Genomic DNA, 15,000 nt, shown 5'->3' on the forward strand with positions numbered 1-15,000 from the left:
ACCTCCTACAATCCCCCCCAATCTGATTTGGGGATTACACGGCCTAAGGAAATTGTGGCGTTATTCCTCTTGCATCATTGATAAGCCACAAATGAGGGAGACAGGAAGAAGGAAAAAAGAATCAACAGAGCAAATGCTCCTCTCCCTCCTTCTCTCTCTCTCTCTCTCTCTGTCTCCCTCTCTCTCTCTCTCTCTCTCTGCAGGGCAGGGGGCAGGGCCTGCCCAGGGCCTGTTCCAGGGAGCTCTGTTCCTACAGGAATCACTTTCTCTCCCCTAGAGAGGCCCTCCGCTCTGAACCTCACACTCCATCTTCCTCCCAGTCAGGGATGTCAGCTTCCTCTTCCCTGGCTTAGAGACTGAATCAGTTCCCCAAACTTAGCAGAATTTCCATAGTCTCAAAAACAACAACAAAATGAGCTCCAGCCCCCAAGCGGAGGATGGGGGGAGGGGAGAAGCCCCTTCGGTTACCGGCCAGGGCAGCTCTCAGGCCCTCAGAGGGAGGCAGAGGCGGCCCCCTTGGGCCGGAGGGCAGGGGGCGGCTCTGCCCCCCTCGGGAGTGACCTTAGAGATGGAACAGGGACCAGACATGATTTCGTGTGTGGGGGGAACCCCCGGAAGAGGGGCCTTGTAGCTTCTCAGGGGCTCGTGGAACGCTGGGGGAGTGACCCACCCAGCAGCGATCAGAGCGGGAGAGCCGGACCCCGTCTCCCTGCCCCGAGAGCCGCTCAGGACCCGTTCTGCTTCCGCCCCCAGCAGCCGGGCCTGAAACGCCGGGACCCACGTTCTCTGGCTGCAGCGAGCATCCGGCCGTGTGACGGATGCTGTGACCCTGTGTGTTAACTATCTACTCTTACTATTGTTTTTTAATCATTTTTATTAATATTACGTTGGCTAATTACTGTTGGATAGTTTGTGTAAACTCTTATCAGACCCTTTCTCCCCGGTCTCGGGTTTTTTAATCCACGAGGAAGGAATCTGCACAGGTGGGGGTCCCTCCCTGGTCTCGGGGGCCATTAGTCTAGCTCTGTTGTTAACAGGGGAGGGAACGTTAACGTCACGGTGATAAGCAGCGAGTATGGCAGGACTTGAACTCGGCTCCCCGTTCGGAGCTCGGGCGCTCGGTGGGGGTCCGTAGCCCCAGGGCGTGCCACGCTCCCGCCCCCACGCGCTCCTGTCGCACCAGCCTCAGAGGGACCGCCCGGACCGTGGGCCCCTCTGCAGCTCCATCTGGGGACGTTTGTGCCCCTTTCGGGGACTGGTTTTTTAAATGCACAGAATTTGCTGCAGAGGATTGCCGAGGGAACCAAGGGAAGTTCTCGTGGCCGCGGCGGCCTTGAGCCTGGTCCAGTCCCTTGCCCCGGAGTGGGCAGCTGGGGTCCAGAGCAGGGGTGGCCGGGCCGCGTAGGACGGGCACTGCCAAGAGCCACGGTCCCCCCGTTTGCGCCCCGGGACGACTCTGGGAGGGGCTGCTGTTGTCCCATTTCGCAGATGGGGACACTGAGGCAGCCCAGCGAGGCCGTGGCGGAGGCCCCGTGCCCTCCCCGCTGTGCCCCGGCGCCTCAGTCACGGCGACGTTGGTGAAGCACTTGGCGCTGCCCTCAGTCTCCCCCGTTGCCCCCCACAGGTTGTAAGGTAGGCGCCGTTCTCCCCGGGGCAGCCTCGGGCCCGTGGGCTCGCCCCTCAGTGGGCCGTGCCCGTGCCAGTCTCCCCGGGGTGGCCAAGCTAACGCTGTGCCCGTCTCTGTTCCCAGGATGAAGTGATTCCGCCAGCCACGAACCAACCGAGCAGTAAAGGAGTGACCCCCGTAAGGTAAGCCCCGGAGCTGTCTGTGGGGAGGGGGCGACGGCCCCCAAACAGTGGGCGAGGAGGGAGCAGAGGAAGCGTCCCCCCCACGGGGGAGCAGGAGCGGGGGGCTCGCGGGGGTCCGCCCCAGCCCAGAGGGAAGCCGCCGTGCCCGCTCCCTGTCTCTGAGTCGGTGTGCCAGGGCGCCGAGGGCCCACGGGCGTGATTGTGCCCCAGGCTGTGGTGGCTGAGCGGGCACGGCGACTGCCCGGGGGCTGGCAAAGGCTCTGTCCCAGCCCTCCGAGGGCACTTTCCCGAGCCGGCCCCTCGCTGCGCTGCCTAGGCCTCCCGGGCCCTTCCGGACCAGAGCTCCGCGGCCCCGATCAGGCCGACGCGCTCCCCCCGCGGGGCCCTGGAAGCCGGTCGGCCGGTGGGTGTCAGAGGTGGCCGGTGGAAAGCCAATGTTATGTAAATACGGGCCCGGCCGCGGCGGGCGGACCAGCCCCCGCCATCCATCATCGCGGCCGGCCGGCGGGGGCGGGGGGCCAGACGCAGCTCCATGCGCCGGCCCGCTCCAGCCTGTTTGTTTGCCTTTGTCTCTCACGTTTCGGGGACCCCCGGCTGAGAGCGGCCGCGGGTTTTGTCCTGCCGGGCCCCCTCCCCCCGGGAGCCCCTCGCTGCCCGCTCCCGCCGCGGCTTCCCTTTCTGACTTCAAAGCCTCCCCCAGCATTGTCTGGGCCGGCGGGCAGTGGCCCTTAAAACCTGATCACAGGCGGGCGCGGTGTAGGGCAGGCCGGGCCCTGCGCCCCGCGCTCTTGCTGGGACCCTGCAGATTCCTCCTTTTGCCTCCCGCACCACCCTGGTTACAGCCCGGCCTCCCCTCCCCTCCCCCGGCCGCGGCTCCCTCCAGTTTCCTGGGGCTGAGAGCTTGTCGGAGCCGGAACTGACCCCGTTCCTGACAGGTGGGGAAGCCGAGGCACGGGCCGGGCGGGGGGAGGGCCGGAGATGGGGGGCTCTCCTAGGGACAGGACTTGGGCCGCCCTCCCGATGCTTCTCCCCAGGACCTCGGGGGTCTTGGGGGGCAGCAGCAGGGCATGAGTCTGCTTAATTCCCGGGTGACCTCGGGGGGCTGCTTCACCCCCTTCCCTGGCTCTGCAACCTTAGCCTCAGTTTCCTTTTCTGTAAAAGGAGCCTCTGGGGCCCTTCCAGCCCCAGTCCAGGTCTGCTGCTTTTGTCCTCTCTGTCCCCCCGTAAGGCTGGGAGGTCCTGGAGAACTTGGGGCTCCGTGGGGTCGCCCCCTGTGTACCCCAGGGCTTAGCATCCAGGAAGCGCTTAATAAATGCTTGTGGTGGATGATGAGGCTGGTAGTGATAATGATTCTAAGTATGAAAAAGTTGCTCATCTGTGGGTGAGAAAGCCCTGAATTGGGGCTCGGGGCCGGGGACCTGCCGGGGCACTTTGTGACACTGCACAAACCCCTGGTTTGGCTCTGTGGGCCGCTCTGGGGGAAGGGGCTCTGGCTAAATGGTCTCTGCCCCAAATCTGTGGTGCTGTGACCCCTCAGGAAAGGAGGAAAGGGGGGCGTCTGCTGTGAAAACGGCCCCTCCGGAACATGGATTCAGTGTCTATCAGTCTCCCACCCAAGAGAGCTGCTCTTCCTCCTCTTCCTCTCCTCTTCCTCCTCCTTTCTTCCTGTCTTTCTGTCTCCTTCCCCCTTTCTTCTCCTCTCTTCTTTCTTCCCTCCTCCTCTTCATTCTTTCTTCTCTCCCCTCCCTACTTTTCTGTGTGCATTTCTCCCTTCTGTCTCTGTCTGTTTCTGTGTCTCTCTTTCTCTTCCTATTTTTCACTTTCCTTTCCCTCTCCCCTCTCTTTTTCCATTCTTCTCCTTTCTTCCTTCTTCCCTTCTCCTTCTCGTTCATTCTCCCTTACCTCCTCCCTACTTCCCTGTGTCTCCTCTCTGTTTCTGTGTCTCTCTCTGTCTCTTCCTATTTCTCTCCTTTTCCCTCTCCCCTCTCTTCCCCCTTTTTTCTCCTCTCTTCCTTCTTCCCTTCTCCTCATTCTTTCTCTCTCTCCCTCCTCCCCACTTCTCTGTGTGTCTGTTTCTGTCTCTTCCTATTTCTCTCCTTTTCCCTCTCCCTTCTCTTTTCCTTTTTCTCCTCTTTTCCTTCTTCCCTTCTCCTCATTCTTTCTCTCTCTCCCCTCCCTGCTTCTCTCTCCCTCTTTCCCAGTCCGACCCCCCCCCCCAGGCTCCAGGCCTCCCCCTCTCCTTCCTCGGGCCCCTTCCCCTGTTTGCGTGGCGGCCCCCTCGCCCTCACTGCCCCCACCCCCGGTTCCCTCTCCCCGTGTCTCTCTCCTTTTCATCTACTCGGAAGGCTTTACTTGACTTCCTTGTCACCTTAATTGATTGCATTAACCTTTCAGCGTATTGGATTTCCCGGGCCTCGTGCGGAGAGCCCTCTGCAATATGCTTCTAATCTGAGCCCTAATGGACAGTTTGCAGTCAACAAGCCCCTTCTCCCGTCGGCCCCTCGGACACCCTCCCCCCGGGGCGCCCCGCCCCCTCCCTCCCTGCCCTGCGGGGCCTCCCCTCTGCTCAGGAGCCACAGGCAGGGCTTGCCCTCAAAGAGCTTCCATTCCCCAGGAAGAACGGGGTGGGGGTCCTCCCCCCCCCCCCGCGGGGCCTGAGACTTCAGGGAGCACAGTCCCTCTGTCGGCCCCTCTCTGTCACTTTTCTGAAGCCCCCTGGCTCTGGGAGCCATTGGGCCCGCACTCCCTGACCCTGAGACCCCCGCTGCCCGCTGTCTCTCGGGATTTGACCCTGGTTTCGGACCATGATTGGGGGAGGACGCGGGTGTCTCTGAGCCTCCAGCGACTGAGACGCATGAAAGTGGGGAGTTTGTGGAGGCCGCATTTGGCTGGCCAGGGATGCGGGGGACAGCGGGGAGGGGCGTCCGCCTCCCCGGAGGAGCCGCGAGATTTCCCGAGGGGCCGGTGCCCCCGGGCGGGGAGCGGGCTGGCCCTGCCTCTTTTCCTCCGAAGGCTTTCTGCCGTCCTGTGGGTCTGGGCCTTTGCCAGGACCCTCGTCTCCAGCGTCCCTCCCTGCCGCCTTTCTCCTCTCCTGGGACTGCAGGATTATTGAGTAGGAGCCGGAAGGGGCCTTGGCGTCTGAATGGTCATCGAGGCTCTGATGGAAGGCCCGGCTCCGGCTCGGGGGATGGAAGGGCAGGGGCTTTTGTCCAAAGCGCTCTCGCAGTCCGCCCCTGTCCTGCATCCGAATCCCTCTTTTCTGCAAGACAGCCCTTTCCGGAACTGGAGACGGCTCCTTCCCCCGGACTTTGCCTCTCCAGCTGAGGGTCCCAAGCCCCCCGCGGGCCCTCTCCTTCCCCCATTTTTAAAGGAAACACCCTGGGGAGACGGGCAGTCCGGATGTCAGGGAGCCGGGGCCTCCGAAGTGCCTGCGGGCCGGCCTGGCACAGGGTCGCCCGCCTGCCCCCCCACCTGCGCGGATGCCGCCCGAGGTGCGGGAAGGCCGAGCATCCTTCGGAGCCGGCCCCGGGCAGGCAGACACGGGCCCTTCTTGGAGCTGCTCCCATCCCTGGAAGGAGTGTGGGGTGAGGGGGTCAGTGGGGAGGGAAGGAGGGAGGGAGCCAAGGGAGGGGAGAGGAAAAGGACATCCGAGGAGGCTGGACAGTGACAGAGGAGGCTGGGAAAGAGTAAACAGGCACTCAATGGTATTAACTTAATTGATCGCTCTGCAACAGGCTGAGCCGTTGTGTTATCCCGTCGCCGTGGCAACAACCCAAAAAAATTGTCTGCCTGTTTGGATGAAATGAAGCAAAACATCCTTTAATTTGTGGTTATCATGGTGTTTGTTTTGGTCCTGGTGGGAGAGAATAGGGAGAGGGCAGAGCCGGGCGTTGGGGGGGCCAGTGGGGCCCCCTGGGGTACGGCACAAAGGCCGCCAAGCTGATGGACCCCAGACCCCCCGCGACCCCCTGGGAGGGGACCAGAGAGCCGAGGCGCTGGCTGCGGAGAGCAGAAAGGGAGCTGGCACCAGAGGGACCCCAGCCAGGTGTGTCCCCTCTCCGAGCCTCAGTGTCCCCTCTGTTAAAAAAGGAGGCGTGCGGATTGCAGGCTGGAAGAGAGCTTAGAGATTATCCAGTCTGGCTCACCCATTTCACAGAACAGGAAACTGAGGCCTCGGGCCATTAAGTGATTGGCCCAAGATCCAGATCGCAGTCTTCCTGATGCTGCTTCGGTGGGCAGCGCCTAAGGGCAGTGGGGCACCGAGGGTCAAGTGTGGGCCTGTGAGCCCGGAAGCCCAGATTCGAATCCTTCCTCTAAAACATTCTGACTCTCTGAGCCTTGATCTTCTCTTCTTTACAATGGGGACACTAAGCCGCCCACAAAGGTGGGCTTGTTATGCGGTTCAAACAAGAGAGTGACTGTAGGCGCTCGGGAGCTGCTGCTGTCACGTCATTGTTACCCCCACTGAGGGACCAGCGTTCCAGGGAGAGGGCGAGACGGAGCCTCTCGTCCTACAGACGGGGACACCGAGTCACAGAAGCTTTTTCTTAATTCGGTTTCCTTTTGTTTTCAATATCCGGGGGATGCTCACTGGCAGCTGGGGCCCCAAAGACGGCTCTCCGAAGCCAGGCTTTCTTCAGAGGGGTCGGCATCATGGGCCGTAGAAGGGCCACGAAGGCGTCCAGCCCCTCGTTTTACAGGGGAAAGAGTCGAGGGATTTGCTCAGAGTCACTCAGGGTTGGAATTCAGACCTTCTTTCCCTAGTTCTAATTCTCTTTTCACTCGTCCCTACCTGGAATCTGAAAGAACTGAATTCAAGTCCAGGCTGATACTTCTAGCTCAGTGACTGAACGAGCCGTGACCAATGAACAATTATTCAGCGCACCTACTATGTGCCAAGCCTCCCTTTCTCCCTGTAACAATGGGGACCGTAGCAGCGCCACGTCCAGGCTTGTTGGGAGGATCGGACACAGACCTTTGTGAAGTGCCCTGCCAACCCCAAAATGAGGTAGCCATGAGCGCCGCCGCCCGCCGCCTCTCTGGGAAGGACTTGGGGGGCAAATCTTGTGCTTTTACAGATGAGGAAACGGAGACCCGAGGTGCGGAAGTGGTTTGCTCAGGTATTACGCGGGAAATAAGAGAAAGCTCTGGGGTTGCCATTTCCATTGAGCTACCGAATAATGCGCCTAAATTACTCGCAGCTCAGTAAGCTTCAATGGCTCCCTATTACCTCCAGAGTCAAAATGTTCAATCCTCTGCTTTTTAAACCCCTTCATATCCTGCTCCCTTCCTACTTACACCTGACTCCCCCGCGCTGGCCTCCAGACCCCGTAACTGTGCCCAAGCCTGGAGCGCTCCCCTTAACGTCCACCCCATCTTCCCCAAAGCCCCCGCAGTCCCTCCTTCTATCACTCGTCCACTTAGCCCCTCTCCCGGGCCCTTCCTCCGGGCTGCTCTCCCTTCTCCTGCACTGTTTTGTGCACACACAGTGGGCTGTTTGCTGGCTCCCCGTTCTGCTAGCTCCGCACACAGTAGGTGCTTGAAGGCAGGTCCTTTGTGGCAGATTCCTGGGGGGCCCAGAGCAAGAGCCTCCCCCAGCCTCCGGTTCCCTCATCTGGGCCGTGAGGCCGGCGGACCCGAATGCGGTCCCTCCAGTGATTGCGGGAGCCGGGAAGGACGGAGCTCTGCTTGGCTCCAGAGGAAGGCCGCGGGAGGGGCTGCTCGCAGGCGGGGGCACGCGCCAAGGGCAGAGGGAGTGGCGAGAGTCGGAGCGTCCCCGGGGAGGCCCAGCCGGTGGGCCGGAGCAGACCCATCTGCGTATGGAGGCGAAGGAGGGGCTGGACACGAGGGGCCGGAGGCCGGGATTGCTGGCGAGCCGGCTGCTGCGGGCCACAGGAGGGCGTGTGCAGCGACACGCCTGGGGAGCACCCGGACTCGAGCCCCACTTCTGCTGGCTAGACCCTTCGTGGCCTCGGGCGCCTCCTTAAAATCTTACTTGGACTAGTTTGTCCCACGGACTCCGAATCTTGTGAGCCAGGATCAGGCAGGACCGCGCCGGCCGGAAGGAGACCAGGCCAGGACGGTGGTGGGACAGGAAAAGCTAGACCCAGATTCAAGCCCTTCGCTCGGTCTCAGTTTCCTCATCTGTAAAATGGGGAGCATCATAGCATGCAACCTTGAAACGCCGTGGGGAACGCCAAAGGAGACGATAACTATCTGCATTCTGCAGGGCCCAGGCCCCTCCTGGAGTGCGCGCTGTTAGGGTTGCCACTCTCGTTGTTGTTGTTATTATTATTATTATTTAATTAATTTTCGGCCCTGGTCTCGGCGACTCTCCCTCAAACCGGCGGTCCAATTCGCTCAGCCTTCATCCTAAAGGATGAATTGTTGAGATGAATGCGTTAGTCAGGCATGAAAGAGCAGGGTGGGAAACCCCGGGCGCCTCAAACCCTTCCTGCCCCCTAACTGTCTCTTCTGCCCGGCTGCCCCCCAGCCCCAGCCCCCCACCTTTGCGGGGCCCCCCCTCCCCGACGCTCACGGCGGGGGCTTGGGGGGTGGGGCAGCGGGGTCCGGCCCCCATCCTTCCCGAGGGGCTGGTGGGGGCGGGGAAGCAATCCCACAAGGAGGACAGAGGGTGTCTCAAGGAGAAGGCAGGCGCCGAATTAAAGTTTGGCGATTATTGGTGTCAGGAGAAGCTAAATAACCCTGTAACTGGTATGAAGGTGAATTCATGGTCTGCTGCACACAGAAAATATGAGGGCTCTGTGAGACAGGAGAAGGGAGCGCACTCGCCACCCCGGGCAGCCCCTCCCCAGAGAGCCGGCCGGCGGGAGGGGGGGATGGACGCGGGCCCCGCACAGGCTCCCGGCTCCCAGAAGGCCCGGGCACCCTCGAGACGGCTCCTCAACATGTCTGTACAAGTACCCATGAGCAGACTGACATGCGTGTTGCTGCCTGTGCACACCTACCCGGGGATGTGCCCGTGGCAGCATCATGCCCAGAAATACCAGTTTGTGAATACATGCGTGCGCCCCATGCCACACAGCCCCTGGCCCGGGGCCAGAGAGAGCCAGGATGGGGTGCCACATGCGCCTGCCCATTGGCTGGCGGGCACCACCCCACCCGCCCCACAGCCTACCTGGTGCAGGCAAGCACGGGGCTCGGCCCGAGGCGCGGGCCCCTCCCCAGTGCGCTGCCCGGGGGTCCCAAGGAAAGGGGCCCCCGCCCCCCTCCGCTTCCCTCTACCTGCCGGCCCCCAGGGGGCAAGGCTGGCACCAGGGCAGGGAGGGCCGGGCTGGCGAGAGGGGCCCAAAAGACAAGGAGGCTTCGGAGGTTCTAAAAGACAGGTCCTGGGAGCTCTCGCTACCGAGAGACCTACGTGTAATCAAATGCCATTGCACCATTGCAGCCTGACTCCCTGCCCGGCTCAGGCCACAGGCCCTAGCCGTGCCTACAGGGGCAGTGTGACGCCAGCTGCGAGCTCCGGGCGCGCGCCCTCTCTCTCACACACATTCTCTCTGCCTCCTTTCTTTTTTCTCTTTCGCTCTGTCTCTTCCTTCCTGTTTCTCTCTCTCTCTCCATTTCTCTGTCTTAGTCTCTGTCTGTTCCTCTCTGTGTCTTTCTCTTTTCTCTATTTTTCTCTGTTTCTCTTTTTCCCTGCCTTTATCTCGATTTCTCTGCTCTGTCTCTCTGTCTCTGTTTCTCTCTCTGTGTCTCAGTATCTTTCTCTTTCTGTCTATATTTCTGTCTTTCTTTTTTCTCTGAGTTTCTTCTCTTTTTCCCTGTCTTTATCTCTATTCCTCTCTCTCTTCCTCTCTCTCTCTTTTTCTCTCTGTCTCAGTCTCTTCCTCTCTGTGTGTCTCTGTCTCTATTTCTGTCTTTCTCTTTCTCTATTTCCCTTTCTGTTTCTTTTTTCTCTCTGTCTTTATCTGTATTTCTCTGTCTCTATCTGTGTCTCTCTGTCTCTGTCTCAGTCTCTTTCTCTTTTTTCTCTATTTCTCTTTCTCTTTTTTCTCTTTCTCTCTTTCTGTTTCTCCTTTTTCTCTCTGTCTTTATCTCTATTTCTCTGTCTCTATCTGCATCTCTCTGTCTCTGTCTCTTTCTCTTTCTCTGTCTCAATCTCTTTCTCTTTCTCTCTATCTCTCTATTTCTGTCTTTCTCTTTCTTTCTGTTTCTCCTTTTTCTCTCTGTCTTTATCTCTAGTTCTCTCTGTCTGTCTCTGTCTCTCTCTCCATTCTCTCTCTCTGTCTCTATTTCTCTCTTTTTCTTTTTTCTCTATTTTTCTCTCTGTTTCTCTTTTTCCCTGTCTTTATCTCTATTCCTCTCTCTCTTCCTCTCTCTCTCTTTTTCTGTCTGTTTGTCTCTCTGTCTCAGTCTCTTTCTCTGTCTCTTCCTTTTTGTTTCTCTTTCTCTTTTTTCTCTATTTCTCTTTCTGTTTTTCTTTTTTCTCTCTGTCTTTATCTCTATTTCTTTCTGTCTCTCTCTCTGTCTCTTTCTCTTTCTCTGTCTCAGTCTTTCTCTTTCTCTCTGTCTCTCTATTTCTGTCTTTTTCTTTCTCTATTTCTTTCTATTTCTCCTTTTTCTCTCTGTCTTTATCTCTATTTCTCTGTCTCTGTCTCTTTCTCTTTCTCTGTCTCAATCTCTTTCTCTTTCTCTCTATCTCTCTATTTCTGTCTTTCTCTTTCTTTCTATTTCTCCTTTTTCTCTCTGTCTTTATCTCTATTTCTCTGTCTCTATCTGCATCTCTCTGTCTCTGTCTCTTTCTCTTTCTCTGTCTCAATCTCTTTCTCTTTCTCTCTATCTCTCTATTTCTGTCTTTCTCTTTCTTTCTGTTTCTCCTTTTTCTCTCTGTCTTTATCTCTAGTTCTCTCTGTCTGTCTCTGTCTCTCTCTCCATTCTCTCTCTCTGTCTCTATTTCTCTCTTTTTCTTTTTTCTCTATTTTTCTCTCTGTTTCTCTTTTTCCCTGTCTTTATCTCTATTCCTCTCTCTCTTCCTCTCTCTCTCTTTTTCTGTCTGTTTGTCTCTCTGTCTCAGTCTCTTTCTCTGTCTCTTCCTTTTTGTTTCTCTTTCTCTTTTTTCTCTATTTCTCTTTCTGTTTTTCTTTTTCTCTCTGTCTTTATCTCTATTTCTTTCTGTCTCTCTCTCTGTCTCTTTCTCTTTCTCTGTCTCAGTCTTTCTCTTTCTCTCTGTCTCTCTATTTCTGTCTTTTTCTTTCTCTATTTCTTTCTATTTCTCCTTTTTCTCTCTGTCTTTATCTCTATTTCTCTGTCTCTGTCTCTTTCTCTTTCTCTGTCTCAATCTCTTTCTCTTTCTCTCTATCTCTCTATTTCTGTCTTTCTCTTTCTTTCTATTTCTCCTTTTTCTCTCTGTCTTTATCTCTATTTCTCTGTCTCTATCTGCATCTCTCTGTCTCTGTCTCTTTCTCTTTCTCTGTCTCAATCTCTTTCTCTTTCTCTCTATCTCTCTATTTCTGTCTTTCTCTTTCTTTCTGTTTCTCCTTTTTCTCTCTGTCTTTATCTCTAGTTCTCTCTGTCTGTCTCTGTCTCTCTCGGTCTCTGTCTCTCCATTTCTCTCTCTCTGTCTCTATTTCTCTCTTTTTCTTTTTTCTCTATTTTTCTCTGTTTCTCTTTTTCCCTGTCTTTATCTCTATTCCTCTCTCTCTTCCTCTCTGTCTCTTTTTCTGTCTGTCTCTCTGTCTCAGTCTCTTTCTCTCGGTCTCTTCCTTTTTGTTTCTCTTTCTCTTTTTTCTCTATTTCTCTTTCTGTTTTTCTTTTTCTCTCTGTCTTTATCTCTATTTCTGTCTCTCTCTCTCTGTCTCTTTTTTCTCTGTTAACAGTCTTTCTCTTTCTGTCTCTCTATTTCTGTCTTTCTCTTTCTCTATTTCTTTCTATTTGTCCTTTTTCTCTCTGTCTTTATCTCTATTTCTGTCTCTATCTCTGTGTGTCTCTGTCTCTGTCTTTCTCTTTCTCTGTCTCAGTCTCTTTCTCTTTCTGTCTCTCTATTTCTGTCTTTCTCTCTTTCTATTTCTCCTTTTTCTCTCTGTCTTTATCTCTAGTTCTCTATCTGTGTCTCTGTCTCTATTTCTGTCTTTCTCTTTCTCTCTTTCTTTCTATTTCTCCTTTTTCTCTCTGTCTTTATCTCTAGTTCTCTCTCTGTGTCTCTGTCTCTATTTCTGTCTTTCTCTTTTTTCTCTATTTCTCTTTCTGTTTTTCTTTTTCTCTCTGTCTTTCTCTCTATTTTCTCTCTTTCTCTCTCTGTCTCTCTCTCTCCCTCTGTCACACACACACACACACACACACACTGGCTCTCTTTGGTTCTCACTCTAGCTCTCTCTGTCTGTCCTACCTCCTCCAGGAGCACAGAAAAGAGAAGGGGAAAGAGGGAGAAAGCCCGCCTGGGCCCTCGTGGCTGCTGCAGAGCTGGGGGGCTGGAAGAGGCCACGATGTTGGGGGGAGGGCGAGGCAGAGGGCGAGGGAAGCCCAGAGCAGCAAGAGGCAGCCAGGGCGACGGTGCCCGCCTTTGGTTTGGGGCTCTTTCCTGCTCCTTCTTTCCCTCCAAAGCAGAGAATCCGGCCGGGCCAGTTTGGATATTTATTAAGAAAAAGCCAAAGATAATTAACTTTTTTTGTTTTTGTTTTGTTTGCGGCGCCTCCCCTTCTGGCACTCCTGGCTGCCTGGCAAATTAAGCCTGCTCCCTGCATGCACGGCCGCTGGCGCAGCGCTTGCTGACTGCCCCGAAACTGCCAGGGCCGCCAGCTGCCCCCTTGCCCGCCCGCCCACCTCCCCGTGTCAGGCCACAGTCCGCGGGTCGCGCCCCCATGCCCCTGCGGATGCCACCAGAGCCGAGCCCCAGGGCCCCGGGCACCCTCTAACAGCGGGGTAAGTGGCGGGCGGCGGCGGGCGGAGCCGGGTGGGGGCTGCTGTTCGGGGCTGGGAGACTGGCACTGCTGGGGCCATGGGGGCAGGAGAGGGGCCTCTCTGGGAGCCGGGCCCCGTGGGGCCGGCTCAGGGCTGCGGCCTCCCGGGAGGCGGTGGGGACCAAGAGAACCAGGGCACGGCTAGCCGGGCCGGGCAGCTCACCTGCCTTTCTGACTCCCTGCCAGAGCTGGTGCCCATTAGAGAAAAGCAGAGGCTGCTCCGTCTCAGACCCGGTTCTGTGTCCCAGCTCTGCTGCCTGGGCCCTGGCCCTCTGCCTTCCCCTTACACCCCCCAGGGCACACGGCCCAGCCCAGAGAGGGGCCTTGGGGGTTCCGGGGGGCCCGGGCAAACTCCTCCCACCGCCCTCCTAGACCGAAACCTTAACCCCCTGCCCCCCGCCCCTCCCCCAAGGCAGGCTTCAAGTGCACGAGGGGCACCTCGGCCCGCCTCACCCACAATGCACCGGCCGGACCCTCTGACCGGCCTCCCCAAAGGCTCCGACAGGCCCGAGACCTTTCTCCCAGGACTCCCACACGTGGGCGTCGGCGAGGGCTGGGAACCAGAGTTAGGGGGGGGGGTGACCTGTTCCAGGAGCCGGGGCCCCTGCTGTGTGTGTGTGTGATTGTGTGTGTCTGAGTGTGAGTGTGATTGTGTGAGGGTGATTGTGTGATTGCACTGTGATTGTGTGATTGTATTGAATTGTGTGTGATTGTAGGCTGAGTGTGTGTGTGGGATTGTGTGTGTGATTGTGTGTGATTGTATTGAATTGTGTGTGATTGTAGGCTGAGTGTGTGTGTGGGATTGTGTGTGTGATTGTGTGTAATTGTATTGAATTGTGTGTGATTGTAGGCTGAGTGTGTGTGGGATTGTGTGTGTGATTGTGTGATTGTATTGTGATTGTGAGTGTGTGATCGCATGTGATTATGTGCCTCAGGTGGGGGAGGGAGCCGCCCGAAGCTGTCACCCTACTAACCCCATTGTTGGGGGGCGTGGCTTCCTGCCCTGGTGGCGGCGCCGGCCCCTCCCTGTGCCAGGGTCCTCGCCACCGCTCGGGCCCCTCTTCCCCGGAGCCGCTGGAAGCTCTCCACACGAGCGCCTCCTTCAGACCCCGGGACTGGTCAGGGCGGCAAACAAGGCATTTTTCAAGGATTTTGCTGGTCCTTTTTTTTTTCTTTCCTCTGAAATATAAGGATGTGCAATTTTTTTGGTTTCAATTTAGCATTGGAGAATTTTATAATTTAGTAATTAAAATCTCTGATAGGCTTTAGAAATTGCGGCTAATTGAATTTAATGGGAAGATGATTTTCAATTTTATTTGATTACCGGGACCCCTGGCATCGGTATTTATGGGAAAAAAATGGGGAATGTGCTGTGTGGGCTAAGATGGCATAATTGAATTAGGGATAATCGGATTTCTCCGTCATGAATTTCACTATAATTTTCCTATAATTTTCCATTAGATATCTAGTTTACAAATATTCACAAAGAAATGAAGCTCTTTCGGAATGGAGATTGCTGGCTAACAGGATTACGGGGACGATCACTCGGCTGTGCCAGCCCCGGCTCCTGCCATAATGCAATCCCTGTGTCTGCCTCACACTTAGAGTGGCCTGCAGCCCCTCGCCTCCCCCTCCTCCGGGACCCGCTTCGGCGACGCTTCCTCCTCCCCCGCCCCCTCTCCCGACACTTCCGTGGGCGCCGCTGCGCCCCCCTTCTGAGATTCCCTGCGGCCGCCCCGGAACCGGGAGCCACGGGGCCGGGCTGGCCAGCTGCAGCTGGGGGGGTGGGAAAGGGCCTGGGATGTGGAGGGATTGGCTGGGGCCGGGACGCAGCACATTCTCTCTGCCTGCCTCAGTTTCCCTTCCCGAAGGTCCCTCTCGAAGGCCTCTGGAGGCTCTCGTTTTAGAGCCACTGGTTGGAGCCGGGCCCGTCAGTGTCTCTCTGTGCCTCAGTTTCCCTCCCCGTAAGGTCCCTCTCGGAGGCCTCTGGAGCTCTCGTTCCTCCTTGTTGCCCCGGGACGAGGGCACATGCCCACCTCTGCCCCCCTCCCTTTCCCGAGCCCCCCCTCGGCGAGCCGGCCCCCGGACCCGCCCCCGCGCCGCCCCGCGCGCTCCCCCACAGGCGCTGACACGCTTGCGCGCAGTGGCTCACGGGCAGCTTTTCGCCCAGACTCCCATGCCCCAGCCCGGACGGCTTCGAAGGGAACCAGTTTATTGGGATCTCGGGGTGGGGTGTGAGAACAAAAGAATCTTTGTTCCACTTTATGTGAAAGTT

General features: G+C 56.8%; 1 protein-coding gene across 2 annotated transcripts in view; it reads left to right on the forward strand.

Annotated features, from left to right (window-relative positions):
• CASZ1 (castor zinc finger 1) overlaps positions 1 to 15,000 on the forward strand; it is a 237,133-nt gene that overhangs the window by 122,777 nt on the left and 99,356 nt on the right. Inside the window, exon 3 of one of the 2 annotated variants that reach the window (XM_051988561.1) lies at positions 1,751 to 1,809. The gene's annotated coding sequence lies outside the window, so the exon portion shown is untranslated. Of the gene's footprint in view, positions 1 to 1,750; positions 1,810 to 12,119; positions 12,688 to 15,000 lie in introns of those variants that run through there. The other variant, XM_051988562.1, reaches the window with a different exon arrangement.

Source organism: Antechinus flavipes, chromosome 3, assembly GCF_016432865.1.
Source record: "Antechinus flavipes isolate AdamAnt ecotype Samford, QLD, Australia chromosome 3, AdamAnt_v2, whole genome shotgun sequence".
Classification (NCBI taxonomy): Eukaryota; Metazoa; Chordata; class Mammalia; order Dasyuromorphia; family Dasyuridae; genus Antechinus; species Antechinus flavipes.